This window comes from Bos taurus, chromosome 9, assembly GCF_002263795.3.
Source record: "Bos taurus isolate L1 Dominette 01449 registration number 42190680 breed Hereford chromosome 9, ARS-UCD2.0, whole genome shotgun sequence".
NCBI lineage: Eukaryota > Metazoa > Chordata > Mammalia > Artiodactyla > Bovidae > Bos > Bos taurus.
The window spans coordinates 16210321-16224520 of NC_037336.1; positions in this window are offsets into that span (position 1 = coordinate 16210321).

The following is a 14200-nucleotide window of genomic DNA, read 5'->3' on the forward strand; positions in this document are numbered from 1 at the left end:
ACAATTGAGAATGTTCTGTGTGACACAGGGAGACAACCCAGTGCTCTGTGACAATGTAGAGGGGTGGGATGGGGTGGGAGGTGGGAAGGGGGTTCAAGATGGAAAGGACATATGCATACCTGTGACTGATTCAAGTTGATGTATGGCAGAAACCAGCATAATACCATAGAGCGATTATCTTCCAATTAAAAAAAAAAATGCATGGTTTACTCTTTCTATAGGTGTGGGCATATTAGTGAGAATGAAGTGCTTGTTTTTCCACAGATTTTTGAATTCAGTAAAAATTCTTAGAGTTGGCTGACCCCCTTCTCAGGAACAAGATTGGGTTAAGAGTTTTATAGCAATTTTTATCTCTATCTTTTGACTAGATTTATTCCAAGTTATATCGTAGCTCTTTATATGGTTGCTGTTGATGGTGTAACAAAAAAGAAAGTTCACCAAAGTAAAATTTAAAAATATACTAAGCTTTACTGAATGATTCATGGACCCGGAAGCCTCCCATCTAGTGAGTAGAGTGGAACTGCAATGGTCCACAGAAAGGGAAAGGTTTTCAGAGGCAGGACAAAGAGGTAATAAACAAAAAACACAATTCAGATTAGGTCATCTCTGTTTGGGGACAAAGTGGTCTTCTTAGGCGGATTACTTCATCTTCATTCAGTGGAGATAGAGAGAACCCTCACTGGTGTTGACCAGAAAATTTCACACTGACTATTTAGGGTTATATTCCTGAGGAAAGTTGTAATTTCAGCTAGGTTATATATGTATTAAGTCTCGATTTTAGCATTAATAACTCTATTAGGGGCCTGACATTTCTTTTTTAACATATGGTAAATATTTTTATTGCTTTAAAAAAAAATAGCTGCCCAAGAAAGATTCTACAATATAGCTTTCTTCCCCATCATTATCTAGAAGTTTCTCATTAATGCACCTCTATTTTCCAATCAGACATAATCCCTTGGGTATCATATAAACCTCTCTTCTTTGTATTGTGCTCTTTACAAAGTTAAAACTCTCAAATATGTACTCTGAAATACCCTAAAATATATACCTGCATCAAGTTATAGAACTTTCAATAAATATACCATTAAGTTTTATACAAATAGTACAGTATTTGGTCTAAATATTAGACTTTTTAAAATATATTATGGCCTCAAGAGCTAGGAATCAATAAATCCTTCCACATAGCACATTTATCCACCCCAGTATGGTTATTGAGGAAACTAAACTTACAGGGAATAATGGTTTAGGAGTATATGGTAATACTTATTGCTAAGTGCCTTGGGTCCTGAATTCCAATAACAAGAACTCTTTCCAATTGACCTGGAGGGTATACAACTAGCCAAAAGTTCAGATATTTTTCTCCTGTTAATACAATCAGCAATAACACAGAAACATGACTCTCCAAATGGATAATCCATCCTTCTGCTCACCCCAAGAGTTATAAGCTGAGGCTGGCATTTTACTTTACAACCAGCATCATGAAACCCAGGGCTTCCCTTGTGGCTCAATGTCTGTAATGTAGGAGACCTGGGTTCGAACCCTGGGTTGGGAAGATCCCGTGGAGAAGGGAAAGGCTACCCACTCTAGTATTCTGGCCTGGAGAATTCCATGGACTGTATAGTCCATGGGATCGCAAAGAGTCAGACACAACTGAATGACTTTCACTTTTCATGAAACACAAGGTTCTGTGATCTGCAAAACCTGCCACAACTATTCCAGAATGAAAAATTGGGGTAGTTTATAACATCTGCTTCTTGGAGAGAAGTGGAGGAGCATGGTGGCTCTGTTCCCACACTTCACTCCTTCTTTTAGCTCCAGCCAAATAGAAGTACTATTCAGAAACCATGCTCATGATTTTCGACTGTTCTTCCCTGTGACTTGACCATTAGTTTAAGTAGCCTCATCCATGTTCTGGAATCCAACCAAGCAAATGTTGCATAACTCCAGCACTGTTAGGTGGGATTTTAGGTAGGGATGAGTGGCAATTATCTTTTCTAAACTACAAATCAAAATATATTACAAAAAGATTTGTGTTTTTTATTTTGTAAGCCATTATAAATGGCAACCCATCCCAGTAATCTTGCCTGGGAAATCCCATGGACAGAGGAGTCCGGTGGGCTACAGACCATGGGGTAGCAAAAGAGTTGGACATGACTGAGTGACTAAACAACAACAACACAACGACAATTAGGCAGTTTAGGAGATTAGGTGATAAGTTGCTTCATCATATCTGACTCTTTGCGACCCTTTGGACTGTAGCCCACCAGGCTGCCTCTGTCCATGGGGATTCTCCAGGCAAGAATACTGGAGTTGGTAGCCATTTACTTCTCCAAGGGATCTTCCTGATCCAGGGTTTGAACCCAAGTCTCCTGTATTGCAGGCAGATTCTTTACCAGCTGAGTCACCAGGGAAGCCCAAGAATACTGGAGTGGGTTGCCGTGCCCTCCTCCAGGGGATCTTCCTGACCCAGGGATTGAACTTGTGTCTTTTAAGTCTCCTGCATTGGCAGATAGTTTCCTTAGCACTAGCACTACCTGGTAAATCCATTTAGGAGATAAGAGACTAAATGTTTGTAATAACTGAATCGTGTTGATGGTTTGTGGGGTATGAAGAAACAAAATATGAATATGTAATTCTTTTAGAATACTCTAAGAATCAGAGTAGCTATAGGTGGCTACTGTTAAAGAGAAAAACCACAGGCCCATAATGGTGTCACTCGTACACATAATGCCAAATCTAGATTTTATACCTAACCTCATAGTACTCTGGACCTTCACCAGAAATGTAATCAATGAGTCCATCAGACAGAGGAAGGAGCGGCAGCATGCATGATAAAACCCTTTGCCTACGCTCCAAGCTCCCCCAAAGATGTCCTAGCCTAAGAATAATTCTCTCTTTTCTTTTTCTTCCTTTCCCTTGCCTCACTAGTCTTCCTATAAATTCTTCCATTCTGTACAGCTGCTCAGAAAGCCCTTATAATTGCCAGATAGGATGCTGCTGGATTCATGAATTGCCTGATCTTCTCAACCCAGGAATTAAAACCAGGTCTCCTGCATTGCAGGCAGCCACTTTACCAACTGAGCTATGAGGGAATCCCAATAAAATCAATGATATCTCCTAATTTCTAGGTTGAACTTTCAGTTTTTAACACTATAAAGACATAGAAGACATACAGCTCTTGACTTCATGGAACCTAAAATCTAATTCAGAATGTATAACAAATATAGAAAACATCTGGGGAAAATGATTCAAAATAAAATACACAAATGTTTAGTAATTTAGAATCCTAAAATAAAACTAAGGAGTAATTACCCTGAAGATAACATTATTTAGGGACAACATTGTAAGGAAAAAATCAAGTTGTGCTCAAGGTAAATGAATGCGAATTTGTCAAGTGGAAAATAAATTCATTTTAGGCTGAATAAAGATATGGATATAAGGATGAAAAGAGTGCATGAAGGAGATGAAGACAAACTGGCTTATTATGAGTACCAAATCCTTGAGTTTTACAGGAGAGCATATTTTGCCATGCTAAAAGATCTTTATTGGCATAAGGATTATTTTAGGCTGATTATTTTTAAGAAACTGCAGACATAGGAGAAGCTTTGAAAACTGAGAAGTTATCCTTTTGTAAGAGACACTTACATGTATAAATATATATATTTATAAGGGCCTCTCCCTCACTGTACCAGGAAGAGGGAGATGAAGTTATCTCTAAAAACTCCTATTGTGCCAAGGCTGTTTCTGTTACCCAGAAACATACCCCTGCCCTCTTTCAAACAGAAGCTAATTACTCTTACCTAAGTTTCAGGAGGAAGCTGCAAAGAGAATAAAACAAGAACCAGTTAGAAACAACTAGGCCCAAGATGGTAGAAGATTTGAGTTCCAGCAGACCATGAGCCTCATTATACACTCATTATAAATCATTACCTAAATGGCACACCTGTCAGCACCATGAGAGCTGACAATTGCCATGACAGCAATCAGAGAGGTCCAAAAAAGGACTGAAAAGGTGAGTTGTATTAGTTTTGGGTCCAAATCACATCCTTGTTCCTGGTTAACTCATGATATTTATTTCTCCCACTCTTTCCCAATCTCTCCCTTTTACCTTGACCCTCCTATATATTTGCTGTCCATCCAAATTGGTGTCTCCATCCAAGTTTGTCTCACTCAAATTGGGTTGAGTTGATTTGTGAACTAAAGTCCCATTTCTCCATTTTTTGACCATTTAATAAAGCTTGAGTTGTTCTAGTTTCAGCATAGATTTTGTTATTGGCTGTGCAAATCTCATCAGAAAAAGAACCTCTCTGGCTGAGACAAGAAGGAGGTCTCTGCCCGGGCTGGGGCCCCAGCATATGTCTGGTTGACCAATTCTGTAACACTATTTCCTTCTATGCAGAAGGAAATAGACTTAAATATGCTTAACAATCTTAACCTCTTTTAGTGTGCTTTTCCTGGTAACCTCTCACACCTGACTCCCCACTTCCAACATCTGCTATCTAGCTGAAGATGTTATTAGGTGAGGGCTCTGCCACTTTGGGGACTTATTCAGTTTTACTGGATCACTCTCACATATGTAAGGGATATACATGTTATTATACTTCAGTTTTTCTCCTGTTAATCTGTCTTACATCACTTTACTTACTGGACCAGCCACGGTACCTATAAGAAAAGTGAACACTCTCCCTACAGTGTTCAGGGATAAAATGGCATAGGTGAGTCAGGCGAATGGATGAAAGAATCTAAAAGAAGTTCATGCATTGTGCTCAGCTCCATATGAGAATATTTCTATCAGTCCCATGTGTTGATTGCTAAAATATACCACAGGATAGACATGAATATGCACACTGAACCATTAATTGATTAATAGGTCAAAGGAAATTATCAATTATGCATATGGCTTTTAAATATTTCAATCTCAAATAAAATCATTAATAATTATCCATTATTTGGAGGACAGAGAAAAAGTGATAGTTGGCCACCTTTCTGGGTAGACAGCAAGAGAAGTTAAATTATAATGAAACAATTAGAAATGTAAGTCGTTAGCTCTTTGTTCCTCTGGTAAACTGAGATGAAGTATATGGAACATGGAAACCTGAAAAATTCTGTACAAGTAAATTGATGTTGAACAGATAGAAACATACAATGGTTTCAAATTTCCTCTCTTGGCACACCCAGATCAACATGGATTGAAAGACTGAGGGTTCTATCTGAAATATCTGTAACAGACAGACAGATAAACTAGTGTGTGGGTCAGGTCGAGTACAAAATAATAGGGAAGAATGGGGGATGGAGAGAGCATAATTGTGTGCACTGTCTGAAAGGATTTCAACTCAGTTTTTATAAAAACACAGGGTCTGCCAGAGAAAGTTTGTGTGACAGCCATATAGCAACCCATGGGCCACCAGTTTTCCATCTTTGTCTTAATTTGAAACCTGACCTTTAAAGATAATACAGATACCCCTGCAGTCTAATAAAAATCTTGAAAAAAAAAAACCAATATTAGCTAATTAAAGTCTATGATCTTTTGTAATCTTTTCTGTAAACAGGATGGGCTATCATAGATGCGTGAAGTAAACCTGAAACCAAATGAGCCCATTCTTTTAGACTAAGTGCCCAGATGATGAGAGCGCTGGTCCTGTTTCCTATGAGCAAAAGGATCTCAGTCCTTGTATTCTTTGAATAAAATATTTGACAAAGAGATCAAGATTGCAAAGCAGGCACAGAGTTTATTAGCAGCACAGTATGTGTGGGAGCGGAGAAGGCAATGGCACCCCACTCCAGTACTCTTGCCTGGAAAATCCCATGGACAGAGGAGCCTGGTAGGCTGCAGTCCATGGGGTCGCTAAGAGTCAGACACGACTGAGTGACTTCACTTTCACTTTTCACTTTCATGCATTGGAGAAGGAAATGGCAACCCACTCCAGTGTTCTTGCCTAGAGAATCCCAGGGAAGGGGGAGCCTGGTGGGCTGCCGTCTATGGGGTCGCACAGAGTCCGACACGACTGAAGCGACTTAGCAGCAGCAGCATGTGTGGGAGAGCACACAGGCATTCCTGTAGAGTGAGTTACACGTTGCAGGGATAGCTTAGATTTTTAATACGGGGTTAGTTTTCTGGGGTTTAGATGAGGGTAACTGCATTTCTCCTTTCCTAGAAGCATGTCATCTGTGATTCTTGTGTTTCCACCATGCGCCATTTTGAATCTTTTCCATGAGCACCGAAGTGAACCCACATGGGGCAGGGATGGATCAAAGCCACAATGCTAATGATATTATCATAATATTACAATGTGGCCAAGATTACTAGAGGATGACTTGAGATCCCTTCTGCACAAGTGTTGGGCTGGGAAATCCTCTCTACCACAAAAGGAGCAGGCTGTGGTGGGTTGCTTTGCTTTCATCCAGTCAGGGCACATTTTTCCTGTTGGTGGTTTATCTCAAAGGGTCAGCATGAAACTTGGTGCTGCAAAGTAGCTGGAACCCTAGCCATCTGCTTCTTCAGTCCTGCCCTGAGCCTGGTGGAATGGCGGTTCTTCCACTTTGTTGCACAGCTGCACCTGCTCTCTCCTGGTTCACTCTCTGTCCTGGTTCCTGAGAACTGATAATAGAGGCTAATCTACTTGGAAGGACAGCAGAGGGTAAGTGAGGACGTTGAAATGATTAAATCCACAGAGAAAAGCTGAACCAAAGTATTACATTTCCACACAGCTCCTCCTCACTGCTTTTATACCATTTAGTTGTCTTTTTTTTTTTTTTTTTTGAGGCTGATAGCTTCTTATCACTTGCTAACTGACTGTGCCTGCCTAGTGGGTTGAGTTTCTGTTCAAATTGAGCCTGCAGAGAGAAAACAATGAAAGAGGAGAGAGAAAACTAAAGGAGACGCTGGAGGCAGAGAGGCTCAGCAGCCCTGTGATGACCTTGAGAGAACAGAGGCAAGATGCAAGGTCTGATACTGATAATTATGATGTGAGAAATAGGGATCAGAAAAATGAGAATGTGGGTAAGAATTTTTCTTGTCACCGATTGCATTCTGCTTCAACTAGACATAATGGCAAGAAAGTTTCAATTGGCATTTATTAGTACAGCTGCTCACCACATTATGATCTTGGCTTAATTTTTTTCCCTTAATTTGCTACATCCTCCTTTTCTCCTCATCTTTACCCTTCCTCCTCCTAAACAAAGTGCTCAAGTCCAAAGGAGAAAAGCAACAGTGTTTTGGAAAAGTATTTGGTTTTAAATGTCCATTTTAAAGAATTAGAAAGATGATCTAAAAATTGAGGTAATTTTCTGAACTGGACTAAATTTCACAGGTAGAAGAGGAAGGACAGAAAAGATGTACATTTATAAAATTTAAATAAAGGCTTTTGTTTTTCAATTATTAAAGGGAAAGCTTTGAGCTTGTAATGGAAAAACCATTAATTAAGATCAATGAGGTCTTCAGTGAGGGAGAATATAATAGTTTGACATTCAATCGAATCCCTGTTTCTAAAGTATTTTCTACTTTATCTAGTTTGTGCCTGTGTTTCCAGGTACTAACAATTTTATGCCTCTGCCTAGAATGCTTTCAATCCTTGTATGTGAAGTGAGAGTCGCTCAGTCATATCCAGCTTTGCGACCCCAGGGACTATACAGTCCATGGAATGCTCCAGGCCTGAATACTGGAGTGAGTAGCCTTTCCTTTCTCCAGGGGATCTTCCCAACCCAGCAATTGAACTGGGGTCTCCCACATTGCAGGAAGATTCTTTACCAACTGAGCTACCAGGGAAGCCCTCAGACCTTGTAAGGACAAATACAAATTAAAAAGAAAGTACTTCAATAAACTAGTACCCTTAACTTCAAATTTCAGTGGGAGAGGGAGTACCTAACTAATTATATTATTTATAAAATATATTATATTTATTTTGTTATTATACTTACTACTACAGATATTTGTAATTAGTGTTTTACAAAGTTAATATGGAATCTCCTTTGGTTACAGAAGCTTTCTAAATTAAAAAAAAAGTTGCAAAATATAGCTATATGTAATTAAAAACATCATCAAAATGTACTTATGTAACTATTCAAAGATAAGAGCTTACTTTTGTGGTGATATATTTTTTATTTTTTGTGAGAAATTAATATATAAACCTTTTATTATTTTATTATGTTTATTTTTGCTCCTTCATGTTGGTTTCTGTGTCACTTTCCTTGAATACTTTCAAGATAACTGGTTTCCAGAGGAATGACCATATTCTACCTTTGTCAATATTTCCCTTACCTGAAATTGATTGCAACAATGCCAAGCTAGTAAATCAATTTTAGTGACTTCTACAAAATATCACTTCAGTACCTTTCATAGGCAAGCATACCCTAATTAAAACATTGTGCTCTCCCCCTTCACAAAAGCTAGCAAAACTCTGTGTTTGCTTATTAGTAAATATATATGAAAATATTGTTCAGGGAAAGAAAATACAATTGGGTAAAATTTCCAATGCAAAAATGTATTTTGTGGTGATTTTTAAAAATATTTGTAAAATAAATAATATATAATAAATAATGTATACATATATGTGTCCATCAATAGATGAATAGATAAAGAAAACGTGAGATATACATATATATATATATATATATATATATATATATATATATATAATGGAATGGGTTTCCCAGATGGATCAGTGGTGAAAAATCTGTCTGCCAATTCAGGAAACATGAATTTGAATCCTGGGTGGGGAAGATCCCTGAGAAGGAAATGGTAACCAACCCCAATAGTCTTGCCTGGAAGATCCCATGGACAGAGGAACCTTGAGGGCTATAGTCCATAGGGTCACAAAGAGTTGGACATGACTGAGTGCACACACACACACACACACAACAGAATACTACTCAGTCATATAAATGAATAAAATTTTGCCATTTGCAGCAACATGGAAAGAAAGACAAATATTTTATTTTATCCTATATATGTGGATTTCTTTGGAAGGAATGATGCTAAAGCTGAAACTCCAGTACTTTGGCCACCTCATGTGAAGAGTTGACCCATTGGAAAAGACTCTGATGCTGGGAGGGATTGGAGGCAGGAGGAGAAGGGGACAACAGAGGATGAGATGGCTGGATGGCATCACTGACTCGATGGACATGAGTCTGAGTGAACTCCGGGAGTTGGTGATGGACAGGGAGGCCTGGCCTGCTGGGATTCATGGGGTCGCAAAGAGTCGGACACGACTGAGCGACTGAAATGAACTGAACTGAACTGAACTATGTGGCATCTAAAAAAACACAATGAACTAGTGAATGTAACAAAAAAGAAACAGACTCACAGATAGAACAAACTAGTTTTTACCAGAGGGGAGGAGGGAGGGGAAATGTCTGGGTAGGGAATTAAGAAGCACAAGATATTAGGCATAAAATAAACTATAAGAAAATATTATATAACACAGGGAATATAACCAATATTTTATAGCAATTATAAATAGAGTGTAACCGTTAAAAATTGTGAATCCTTAAATTGTACACTGTTACCTTATATAACATTGAACTGCAACTATACTTCAGTTAAAAAAAATTTTGCTGAGAAAAAAAGGGAGTCAGATCAATTTTCTCCTTCACTCAAGCTCTCCATTGCTGCCCTATCTCACAGGCATAAAACCCAGTGCTCTTCCCAAAGACTTCCTGTGTTTTGCCTCCAGTCCAGCCCTCTCTGACCTCATCTCCTGCCTTCCTCCCTCTCACTCATCCCTCTGCAGCCAGGCTGTCCTCCTTGTTGGCTTCTCTGTCAGGATAGTCTTTGCACTTGTTCTCTCTGCACGATTCTGAGCCACCTGGATGACTCACTCCACCTAATTCATGTCTTTGCTTAAATGGCATCTTTTATGGACACTCTAGTTAAAAAGTATAATACTCCCCCCCACCAATTCTAGATCCCTATACTTCTTTGCTATTTTTATTTTTATGCTTAACATTTACCACTATCTACATGCTATATATGTGGCTTATTTTTCTTGACTGTGGTTCATATCCTCCTGATAGAATATAAATCTCTGAAGGCAGGAATTTTTGCATAAAGTGTTTACTGCTGTATTCTGGGTGCCCAGTCTAGTATCTGGCACAGAGTGGAGATTTAGACATTATTTAATGTATCAAATGGACAAATATAAATCTATATCTTATATTTAAAGAAATGCATACAGAGAACATAAGCATTTATCCAAAGCCCCACCTGCAGCCACTCAGTGATGGATGGGGACAAGACTGAAACCAGGGAAAGTAAATGAACAAAGTCAAAGGTCATTTTACATATTAAAAAAAGAAACAACTCCAAAGGTGACCATACTCATCCTCGGTTGGAACTTTCTTGTAGGTACCCCTAACATTCTAACACGCATATTTATTCAACAACATTTATTGAGCATATATTATGTTCCAAGCCCTGTTCAAGATGCTAGGACTTAGCAACAAACACAACAGGAAAGGAACATGTGTAAAATGTCTTCTAATAGAATACAAAATATAAATCACTGGTGACAAATGCTGTAAAACATGGTGGGATCTTATTGAGTGTTTGGTGTGGAGTGGGAGAGGGAGTCTATTTAAAATTTGGTGTCCAGGGTAGCATTCTTTTAGGAAGGAAAATTTAATCCAAAGTCTAAATCAGAAGAATAAGATTGCACTGATCTGGGCAAAGACCTTTCCAGACCAAGAGAATAGCTAATGTAAAGATGTGTATTTGGAAAGAGCATGACTTGTTGGAGTAATAGAAGATGGCCAGGGTGGCCAGCACATTGTAAAAATGGATATCATTGCATGAGATGAATCTAGAGAGCCAAGCTAGTTCACATATTGCCTCATAAGCCAAAGGAAGAAAACATTGATTTTTTTCTTTTTTTTTAGGAAGGAGAATACTCTGGTCTGATTTACTCAACATAGATCACCCTAACTGGTGCCTGGCATGGAGTATAAAGGACAGGATAAAAAGATTAATGTAGTGACCCAATATAACAGTAATGGGGTTCTGAAGAAGGTTTGTAACAGTGAAGATGGAGAGAAGAGGACAGATTTGGGAGATGATTTGGAGTTTGCGTCAACAGAAACTGTTGCTGGATTAAGGGAGCAAGGACAAGGAAAAACTCAATCAGATCTTTGTATTTTGTCTGTAGGTATTCATGAACAGTGTTGCTAAGTGGGAGTAAGGTAGAGAAGATTTTTAGCGGGAGAGTTTATTTTGGACATGTCAATTGTGAGGTTAGATTGTGTGGACAGTTATGTGGAGATGTCAAATTGGCAGGTGAATACATGAACTTAAAGTTGATACAAACTGGAGAGTAACTATCATATGAATAGGACTTAAACTTGTGGGAAGAAGTCTTTTAGAAAGAAGGCATGGTTAACAGATTGAGCCAGTATTTGGTGACTGAGTAGTAGAGAAGTCACTTAAGTCTCCTGGGAAGGAGGAAAATCTGCAAGTGTGACGCTAGAAAAAATGGGACTGGTGGGGGTTGGCTAATTGGCCACCTGGAGGTAATGGGCAAAATTGACAAAAGCAGAGGTGCTGAAATGGTAGAGCCAGAAATCCTGTGGTTAGAGATTCTGCTGATGTTGCTGCTGCTGCTAAATCGCTACAGTCCTGTCCGACTCTGTGCCACCCCATAGACGTCAGCCCCCCAGGCTCCCCCGTCCCTGGGATTCTCCAGGCAAGAACACTGGAGTGGGTTGCCATTTCCTTCTCCAGTGCATGAAAGTGAAAAGTGAAAGTGAAGTCGCTCAGTCATGTCCACTCTTAGCCACCTCATGGACTGCAGCACACCAGGCTCCTCCGTCCATGGGATTTATTTCTAGGCAAGAGTACTGGAACAAAGCAATTAGTGAAACTGACATCAATTGGTGAATTTTCCAAGACTTCAAATCTTTTTTATGGACACTGGTCTTATATTTTTTTTTTCATGATGTTAATCAATATCTGTTCTCACAATGATCCTGGGTAGTCCAGTTGCAAATTATTTAAAAAAAAACTGGCTTTAAAAAATGAAAAAAATCTCATATGTATGTTTACTTATGAAATTATACATTTTTCTGTTTAGCTGAAAAGTTCAGAGTTATGAAGTCAACTGTGCTTGAAATTAATTAATTAACAAAATGAGGAGGAGCTTCTCCTTGTGGTTTCAACAGTGTATATATTTGTAGGTATAAGGAAATATCATTTTCAAATATGCTTGCAATTTATAGTATCTGGGGAAAATATTTATAATTTACTCTTTCAATACTTGGCGGGTGGAACGCCTCAGTAAATAATTTTGCTTTTATGAACACAATATTTTTTTCATCAAGACAGTAGTTTAAACCTCCCACTTGCTGTGATTGGTTTTGGGTTCCTCTGCACCCCACTGGCAGAAAGCATGGCAGGGTGTCCACAAAATGCACAGAAATTCTCTGTAAAGCAGGGGAGAAGCCAATATTTACTGTTTAAGCTTACCATATTCTAATACTGAGAGCTAGAAATGCTCAGAATTCAAACTCATCACAGCAGGTGTTACACAAGGAAGGGGAAGAGAAAACCATCATATATTAATTTAGCCTGTTGAACTCCCCCTGACACACACAATATGGTGTGCTGTTTCAAATATATGTTATTTTCCTGCCTGTAGCAGTCCATCTGCTAAAGAAGGGTTCTTTAAGCACTTTAGTTGAAAAGAAATAAACTTCAACAATACATTTTCTAAAAGCTTTTTTTGGTTCTTGTTGATTTTATGGTGGCATTCAAAACAATACATCAGAAATACTTTGCAAGCAAAACTCATTTTCTGCTTTTGTCCTTTAAAGAGCTCAGCTTCTTGGCACACAGCACAGCATAGCAAAATATTTTACAGGAAATAAGTTGTGTAGGTCAACAGTATCCCTACATCGGGGGTTGATGACTGCTGTCTATCTGCCAGGTAAAATTCATATCCCTATTATGAATGTGAATCTTTTTCTCAAAATGAGTATGTTTGTAAGGTGTTTTTATTAGCTTATGAACAAATACATGTTTTCAGTACTGAAATTACATTATTAGACACATAATGCAGACTAAAGTGAAGGGATGTGGCCTAGTGTGTCTCCCGGTACAGACAGCATATGTAGGGATTTCTCCTTATGGACATACAAAAAGGACTTCAACTCTTCTTTCCCCTTTTTATTTCTATAAATACATTTCAGGGGATTTATTTCATAGAGACCCACACTGTCTGTAGGTTCGGTTCTATTTATTAAATTCAACCATACTAGGAGGGCAGTGTCTTCAGAAGAGTTATCAGTGTTTTCCTAGGAGGATCCATTTTGCTTAACAAATACCCCACATATCATGTAAAACACTATCGCAAAAAGATAGAAATACAAACTACTCCAAAGGCATTTCCAACAAAGGCTTCTACTTACCCTTACGTTCCTCCTCATGTTTTTCTCTAAACCTCTGACTGTGTGCCTGTCTGCATTTTCTTCCCCCTGATCATTTTCAGCTGAAGTAGAACAGGCAGTAAAATCATAAATTCTGTTTGTTTCCTGCTTGCAGACGTTCATGCAGTTACACCGCAGCCTCCTTTTGAGGTGTGCCAGTAGAAAATCTGAAAATTTCAATGATTAGTTTGTAAACAAATTGCAAGTCATTTGTGGATTTGGTCACTTAGGAACTGCACTGAAATAATGATTTATATCAGCTGTGATAAGGGCATTGATGCTAAGCAGAATAAATGTCTTATCATTTCTTAATGGAAAACCTGAAGCAATTTTCTCATAATTTGAGTGCCTAAGTGTTGAATACATTAGCTTAATCCTTACTTCATTTCTTTTAAATTGAATAGTACATTTTTTCTTGTTGAAGTGCATTTGTTAATATATTTGCCATTGAAAGACTTAATCAATGATTTATGAGTATGTGGCACCCAATATCTGGAATCTTTTAAATTAACTCAATAAGACTCTTACTATAGTTTCTTAGTTTTTATGGCTTTTTTTTTTCCTTAGGAGATTAAATTGCATGTACATGTTAAATTGCTTCGATAGTGTCCAACTCTTTGCGACCCCATGGACCGTATCCCAACAGACTCCTCTCTCCATGGGATTCTCCAGGGGAGAATACCTGAGTGGGTTGCCTTGCCCTTGTCCACGGGATCTTCCCAACCCAGAGATCAAACACACATCTCTTGAGTCTTCTGCATTGGCAGGCGGGTTCTTTACCACTAGTGCC